Genomic DNA, 8,768 nt, shown 5'->3' on the forward strand with positions numbered 1-8,768 from the left:
TTCTTGCACACACACACATGCAAAAATATTGTTCTCTTTAATCTACGATGGGAAGAGGGGAGGATGTAGTGGGTGGAGGGTGAGAGGTGGGGGAGGGGGAAGATTGCATCCCCAATAAAAAGCTCACTTTAATCACTCCGATGCCAGTCTGGAAGAGCAAGCTTTTATTTTTTTTTAAGATTTATATTTATTGGAAGGGCAGATTTTACAGAGATCTTCCATCCACTGGTTCATTATCCCAAGTGGCTGCCATGGCTAAAGCTGAGCAGATCCAAAGCCAGGAGACAGGAACCTCTTCCAGGTCTCCCACACGGGTGCAGGGTCCCAAGGCCTTGGGCCGTCCTCGACTGCTTTCCCAGACCACAAGCAGGGAGCTGGATGGGAAGTGGAGCTCCTGGGATGCGAACCGGCACTCATGTGGAATGCTGGCACCACAGCATTAGGAGGATTAGCCTGTATGCTACTGCACCAGCCCCTTTTCTATATATTTTTTTCCTTTCTAAAGAAGCGAATAAATTGCTTCACAAGAATCTTTATCAAGGAAAACCTTTTAGAGGAAACAGTGGTAACCCCATGTGCTTTTCCATCTGCCTTCGATTCCTGGCCTGGGTGGGGACAGAACACCCTCTCCAACCACCCCTGGACTCCTGCCCGAAGCCCCTGCTGGCCCACTGTACCAGGCCTGTCCCTACGTATGTCCCTAGCCCCATGTCCCTGAACACGGTTACTGGTGACAGGGGTGGCAGCCTCGGAACCCAAGATGTAGCCAGAGTGGTCTGACCGAAAGCTACAGTTCCACCTTTTCCCGCCTACCGGGTCCAGTTGGTTCCCATACACCTTAAGCCTCAGACCTGGATTCAACCACAGGGTTTTCTATCCAGACCATGGCCTTGGTCTTGGAGAAGAATCACCTCAAAGAAAACACATAGAAGGGCCCAGCATGGTAGCCTAGTGGCTAAAGTCCTCACCTTACAACTGTCAGGATCCCATATGGGCAACCAGTTCATAGCCCGGCTGCCTACTTCCTATCTGGCTCCCTGCTTGTGGCCTGGGAAGGCAGTTGAGGGCAGCCCAAAACCTTGGAACCCTGCACTCATGTGGGAGACCCAAAAGAAGCTCCTGGCTTCAGATCGGCTCAGTTCCAGCTGTTGGAGCCACTTAAGGGGTAAACCAGTAGATGGAAGATCTTTCTCTCTGTCTCTCCTTCTCTCTGTAAATCTACCTTTCCAATAATAATTTTTTAAAAGATAAATATTTTAAAAGAAAACACAGAAAACAGCCCAGAGCACCCACTTCCCTCTGACATGGCCCCCTCGTAGGAAGACCACCCTACTCACTTACTATTTTTATGTTTATTGATTTTCAACTACTTTAAAAGAGAGAGAGAGAGAGAAAGAGATGTTCCATGTCCCATCAGACCATAAGAGGCTGAACCAAGCCCAAACCAGCATCCTGGAACTCCATCTGGGTCTCCCACTTTGGGAGCAGGGACCCAAGCACCCAAGCCATCACTGGCTACCTCTCAGGGCGCATGCGTGGGGAAGCTGGATGGGAACTTGAATCAGTCACTCTGAGAGGGTCCAGGTGTCCCCAGCTGGGGTGTCAGCCCCCTGTGCTACCACACCCACCCTCACTTCCTCCTGGCTTACAGGAAATGACACCCTAAGACCCAACCTGACCTGCAAGAGCTCCTCTCGTCTTCCCCTAGGACCCAGAATTCACAGGGACCCAGGTGGTGTCTGCCCTGCCATGCTCCAGGTACCAGATGCTGGGATTTCCTCCCCCACCACATCCAGCCCATGGCTAAGACAGTGTGACCAGAGTGCTCCCTTAGAAACCGGAAGTGTGACCATGGTGAGGGGCTTTCTTGGGGTCCCGCGTGTCCATGCATTCACAGGAAAAGACCTTACCGTGCTGAGGGTCAAGGATGTGGGAGGGACAGGGAGCCTGGGAGAGTGGAGTTCCCGGAGATCCACAAGGGGGCGCTGCTGTGGTGGTGGTGAAGGTGATGCCTCTGAGAGTCCAGCGGCAGGTGCACAGCCCAAGTGGCAGTGACTGGATGTGAGTCCCAGGTCCCCTGCTTCCCATCCAGCTGCCAGCCAGTGTGCACCCTGGGAAGCAGCAGGTGGAACCTGGGTCCCTGGCACTCACATGAGAGACCCAGATAGAATTCCTGACTCCTGGCTTCAGCCTGGAGTAGCCATAGTTGGTGTGGCCGTTGGGGAATGGACCAAGTGGATGGGAGATCTCTCTGGATGTGTGTGTGATAACTACTTTTCAAATAAATTGTTTTTTAAAATGAGAACCTTCCTGAATCACTTGCAGCTCCCCCGAGCCACCTTGCAGCAGAATCTGCTGTGTTCCCAGTCAATGTTCGGAAAACCAGGAAACTCCACAGAAAGTTTCTTCTCCCACCACTCCAAGGCCAGGCACCCAAGATAACCCTGCTGGCAGGTGTGTCCCTTGTGAGGTTTTACTCCTTAGTGCTGGGTGACCATCTTGTCCCTGTGTTCCTACCTCCGTGTGTGCCGTGCTCTGTCTTCTTCCTGTCCTAAGGAGCCCAGCCATACGGGAATGGCCTCCAAATGGCCTGTGTCAGCAAGTGACATCTACACATACAGCTGCTCTGAGCTATGGAGGCGAATACACCACGTGGGAACTTTCCAGAAACACGACCCAGCCCAGAAGTGTCATTTCCATGGAGAAATTTTTTTTTAAGTTTTTTTTTTTTTTAATTGGCAAGTCAGATACATAGAGAGGAGAGACAGAGAGAAAGATCTCCTATCAGCTGGTTCACTTCCCAAGGGGCCACAAAGGCCGGAACTAAGCCAATCCAAAGGAGCCAGGAGCTTCCTCTGGATCTCCACACAGGTGCAAGGTCCCAAGGCTTTGGGCCATCCTCAGCTGCTTTCGCAGGCCACAAACAGGGAGCTGGATAAGATGTGGAGCAGCCAGGATACAAACCAGCACCCATATGGGATCCCTGCACATGCAAGCTGAGGACTTTAGCCATTAGGGTACTGCGCCCGGCACTAATTTCTTTTTAACTAAAAAAAAAAAAAAAAAAAAGGAAAAAAAAGTTATGTATTTGAAGGCAGAGATGCAAGGAGAGAAAGATACAAAGAAAGAGACCTTCCATTCACTGGTTCACTCCTCAAATGACTCTACCAAACAGGGCTGGGCCAGGCTGAAGCCAGCAGTCAGGAGCTTCTTCAGGGTCTCCCACGTACGTGCAGGACCCAAGCACCTGCGTCATCGGCTGATGGCCCAGGAAGGTGAGCGGGGAGCTGGGTCAGAGCGAAGCAGCTGCGACATGCCTGGATGGAAAGCAGCTGGCAGCTTTCACTGCTATGTCAGAAAATCATCTGGATGAACCCTAAATGCCACCACAAGGACCCTTACAAGAAACCGGAAGAGGGGCTGTTGCTGTGGCATACTGGCGAAACAACACCACCTGTAAAGCCAGCATCCCAAACAGTAGCCAGTTCATGTGCCAGCTGCTCCACTTTCCATCCAGCTCCCCGCTAAAGAGCCTGGGAGGGCATCGGAAGAGGGCCCAAGTGCTTGGGTGTCCTGCACACCACATGGGAGACCCACATAGAGTTGTAGACTTCTGCCTTCAGTCTGGCCCGGCCCCAACCACTACAGCCATTTGAAGAGTAAACCAACAGATGGAAGATTTTTGCACTCTTTGTATCTCTGTCTCCATAACTCAACTTTTCAAATACATAAATAAACCTTCAAAAAAGAAGCTACAGGAGGCATTTGCCAACCAACTGGCAAATGTAGACCAAATCAGCAAATTCCTAGAAACGCACAACCTACTGAGGCTGAATCATAAAGAAACAGAACATCTAAACTTATCAATAATGAGTAAGGAATTGAATCCATCATAGAAAGTCTCCCACCGAAGGCAGGCCCAGGACCAGATGGCGTCAGTGGTGAATTCTGCCAAACACTTCAAGAATTAACCCTGTTCTTCCCACAGCTCATCCGAAAGCTAAAGAAGGAGAACTGAGCCCGTCTGCTTCTGTCAGGGCAGCAGTATCCTAAGTTCTTTTTTTTTTTTTTGAATATTTATTTATTTTTATTACAAAGTCAGATATACAGAGAGGAGAGACAGAGAGGAAGATCTTCCGTCCTATGATTCACTCCCCAAGTGATCACAATGGCCGGTGCTGTGCCGATCCGAAGCCAGGAGCCAGGAACCTCTTCTGGGTCTCCCACATGGGTGCAGGATCCCAAAGCATTGGGCCATCCTCGACTGCTTTCCCAGGCCAAGTTGTGGTCACTTGGGGAGTGAATCATCGGACAGAAGATCTTCCTCTCTGTCTCTCTTCTTCTCTATATATCTGACTTTTGCAATAAAAATAGATAAAATCTTTAAAAAAAGAAAGATTTTACAGAGAGTAGGAGAGACACAGAGAGAGGTCTTCCATCTACTGGTTCACTCCCCAAACAGCCAGAGCTGAGCCTATCAAGAACCAGGAGCCAAGAGCTTCTTCCGGGTCTCCCACACCAGTGCAGGGTCCCAAGGCTTTGGACCATCCTCTGCTGCTTTCCCAGGCCACAAGCAGGGAGCTAGATGGGCAGTGGAGTAGCTGGGACCTGAACCAGCACCCATATGAGATCCCACTGCTTGCAAGGTGAGAATTTAGCCTTTGAATCATCACGCCACGCCACGCCTGTTGCCTCTTGGACTCTGTTGATCAGAAGTTTTCACAGTTGCTCATTTGTTTATATTTTTCTTTGGTTGCCTGGATTTTTGGTGTCATCTCCCAAAAAAAGCCTTGCCAAGTTCCACATCATGGCGACTTCCTGCTATGTCTTCTTTCAGGAGTCTCATGCTCCGGGGGCTTGGGGTTTAGCTCTTTAATCTCTTCTGGCTGAGTCTGGTCCTTCTGCGCGTGTGGATGTCCGTTTTCTCTAAGTACGAGTGTCGCTGGAGTGTCCTTTCCCAGTGAGCGGTCTTGGCAAACTCCTTAAAGGTCACTTAGCCCTGGACAATGCGTTCTTTGTCCTTCTGCCTTGGTCTATTGGCTGCCTTGCCAATTACACACTGTTTTCATTACTGTAGCTTTGTAGCAAGATTTGATTTGAAATCGGGAAGTATGATAAGTCCTCTAATTTGCTTCTGCTTTTTTCCTTTTTTTAAGACTTATTTTGAAAGATTGGTTCTTATTCTTATTTGAAAAGCAGTTAGAGAGAAGGAAGAAGAGACAGAGAAAGATCTTCCATCCGCTGCTGGTTCACTGCCCAAGTGGCTGCAATGGCTAGAGCTGAGCTGACCCAAGGCCAGGAGCCAGGAACTTCTCCCAGGTCTCCCACGTGGAGTGCAGGATCCCAAGAACTTGGTCTATCCTCTGCGGCTTTCCCAGGTCATAAACAGGGAGCTGGAGTGGATGGGAAGTGGAGCTGCAGAGACTCAAACCGGCGCCCACATGGGATCCTGCTGCCACACAGGCTTTGCATTCTATGGTTGACACTGGCCCCAAACCTTACTTATTTATTTATTAAGATTTATTTATTTTTATTACAAAGTCAGATATACAGAGAGGAGGAGAGACAGAGAGGAAGATCTTCCATCCGATGATTCACTCCCCAAGTGATCACAATGGCCGGTGCTGCGCCAATCCGAAGGCAGGAGCCAGGAACTTCCTCCAGGTCTCCCACGCGGGTGCAGGGCCCCAAGGCTCAATTGCTTTCCCAGGCCACAAGCAGGGAGCTGGATGGGAAGCAGGGTTACTGGGATTAGAACTGGTGCCCATATGGGATCCCAGCGCGTTCAAGGCAAGGCCTTTAGCTGCTAGGCTATTGCGCTTGGCCCAAAATCTGCCTTTTTAATAAAAAATAAATCTTTGGAAACACACAGACAGAAAAAGGGGGAAAATAAAAACTGTTGAGAATGAGGATGAGAAACTAGCACCTCTTGGCTGTGACTGTGGAATGGTAACATAGTGTGGCCATTATGCAAAACAGGAGGAAAGTTCTCAGCCACTAAAAACAGAGCGAACACGTGATGCAGCAATCTCTCTCCGGAAGATCTGAAAACAGGGTCCGAGAGGGCCTCACCCACCCACGCCCACCGCGGCAGGATGCACACGAAGCTGAGAGGTGGGAGAAATCCACCTGCTTGCGTGTGGCGCAGCAAACCAACCCACGGGAAAACAATACAGCCCCGCACAGCAGCAGGCAAGTGTCTCAGGTGATGTCACAGTGATGTCACGGTGACATCACACTGCACAGACACACACAACTGCGGCACTCGACCCTGACCTTCCTTAGGTCATCAAAGCCACAGACACAGAATGTGGGACGGCTTGTGAGAGCGGGCACCAGGGAGTTGTCTGGCAAGCAGACACAGTGTCAGAACAGCGAGATCAAAGAGCCCTGGAGGGCCTGGTGCAATACCGTAGCATTTAAAGTCCTCGCCTTGAATGCGCCGGGATCCCATATGGGCGCCGGTTCTAATCCCGGCAGCTCCACTTCCCATCCAGCTCCCTGCTTGTGGCCTGGGAAAGCAGTCAAGGACGGCCCAACGCCTTGGGACCTTGCACCGGCATGGGAGACCTGGAAAAGGCTCCTGGCTTCGGATTGGCTCAGCTCCAGCTGTTGCAGTCACTTGGGGAGTGAACCATCGGGTGGAAGATCTTCCTCTCTGTCTCTCCTCCTCTCTGTACATCTGACTTTGCATAAAATTAAAATAAATCATTAAAAAAGAAAAGAAGCATTAAATCAGTAGCTCTAATCAGGTGAGTCAGTATGATGAAGAGACCACCCCAAAGATGACAATGATAAATAATGGTAAGTATTGGGATCACCTGGGACCTGACCATGGGAAGGCATTTGACCTTGCACTTGGAAAGACCACATCAGACCCCTGGCTCCCACTCCTGACCTCATGGGAGACCTCAGTGAGGGCTCAGGACTTGGGTTTCCCAAAAAGGGAGACCTGGATTGTCTTCCTGGCTCTGGGCTTCGGCCCAAGCTAACATTGTTTCATGTGTGGCGACTGAACCAGCAAAGGAGGATTTCTCTTTCCTTATGGCTCTGCGTTTCAAAGAAAAAAAAAATCTTAGAACAGCAGCGGCCGTACCCATTTAAACAACAGTGACTGCGGAAGGAAGAAATAAGGAAGAAGTGGCAGGTAGGAGCAAAGTCAGCTATATGGATTTATTTCTCTTTTATTTTTATTTGAAAGCAGAGTTACAAAGAAGAGAGAGAGAGAGAGATCTTCCATTCACTGGTTCACTCCCCAAATGGCTGCAAAAGCCAGAGCTGGCTCAATCCAAAGTTGGAAGGGTACCAGCTTCTGGATCCCTCATGGGGTTGCAGGGTGCCAAGGGCTTGGGCCATCCTCCACTGCTTTCCACAGGCCATAAGTAGGAAGCTAAATGGGAAGTGATGAACAGCCAAGACTTGAACCGGTGCCCATGTAGGATGCCGGCATTGCAGGTGGAGGCATAGCTTGCTATGCCACAGTGCCAGCCCCAGGGTGTGTGTTTTTAGAGAACAAGGGACTCTGAGCACAAGCTCAGATACCCTGGAGGGTCAACAGTGAGAAGCAGAGATGAGCCTAGAGTGGCGGACAGGAAAGAGGAAAGGAATCCTGGTTCCTGCCTAGAGCCTGTGGCTATGCGAGGAGGCGGTGAACTTGGCCTGAACTGGAAATTGATGCGGTCATTTTACTGAACTGAGAAACCCCTGGGGATCAGCCAACCCGGGCACAGAGCAAGAACTGCAGCCCGGAGGTGCCCTCTGCCAGCCAGCCAAGGAGGGACGCCAGCCAGGAGTCTGCAGACTCAATGAGAGGTCCCAGGAGTTACACCCACCCCTGTGTCCGGGTCAGGTCCCTGAGTGGCCGAGGAGGAGGCAGGCCAGGGCTGACTGACGGCAGAGACGGGCAGGACCAGTGTGCAGCAGCTTGGAGCTTTTGATGGCTGCGGTAGCAGGTGCCGGCACATCCTGCAGCAGGGAGCCCAAGGAGCTTCTTGTTTGTCACCAGCTTGTATCCAGCCAAGTTTGGTTGGACCAGTCCTCATTGCTGACCCGGAGTAAACGAGCCTTCTCCACGGGGTCTCCATGCCACTAGAAAACTCTGGCCATGAACTCCACCAGGAAAACAGCTTTGAGTAAACACAAACTTGTCGCCACAGTGGTGGGTGCACTAAACCAGAGACAACCACCTCTCACGCGGGAGTCCTGGCTGCTCCACTTCCCATCCAGCTCCCTACTAGGAAAGCAGCAGAGGATGGCCCAGGTGCTTGGGCCCCTGCACCCAACTAGGAGACTTGGAGGAAGCTCCTGATTCCTGTCTTCAGCCTGGCCCTGGCCCAGCAGTTGGCAGCCATTTTGGGAGTAAGCCAGGAGATGGGAGATCTCTGTCTTTCTCTTTGTTACTTGGCCTTAAAAATATATGTTATTGATTGATTGATTTTTATTTGAAAGGCAGATTTACAGAGAGAAGGGGTGATAGAAAGATCTTTGGCCTGCTGGTTCACTCCCCAAGTGGCCGCAATGGCTGAGCTGATCTGAAGCCAGGAGCCAGGAGCTTCCTCCTGGTCTCCCACATGCACGTAGAGTCCCAAGGCTTTGGGCCGTCCTCAACTGCTTTTCCCAGGCCATAAGCAGGGAGCTGCATGGGAAGTGGAGCAGCTGGGACTCGAACCAGCACCCAGTGGGATGTTGTTGTACATGCTGGCTACCCCCCTGCCCAGCAGTTCTCTTCTTCTGGAACCCTGATCCACACTCCTTCACCCAAGGACAGT

The 8,768-nt window shown here is 51.0% G+C and overlaps 1 long non-coding RNA gene across 1 annotated transcript in view; it reads right to left on the bottom strand.

The window, feature by feature from the left end:
• Positions 1–8,768, bottom strand: part of LOC131483243 (uncharacterized) — a 148,177-nt gene that overhangs the window by 56,404 nt on the left and 83,005 nt on the right. The window lies entirely within an intron of this gene.

This window comes from Ochotona princeps, chromosome 24 (assembly GCF_030435755.1).
Source record: "Ochotona princeps isolate mOchPri1 chromosome 24, mOchPri1.hap1, whole genome shotgun sequence".
NCBI classification, from domain to species: Eukaryota; Metazoa; Chordata; class Mammalia; order Lagomorpha; family Ochotonidae; genus Ochotona; species Ochotona princeps.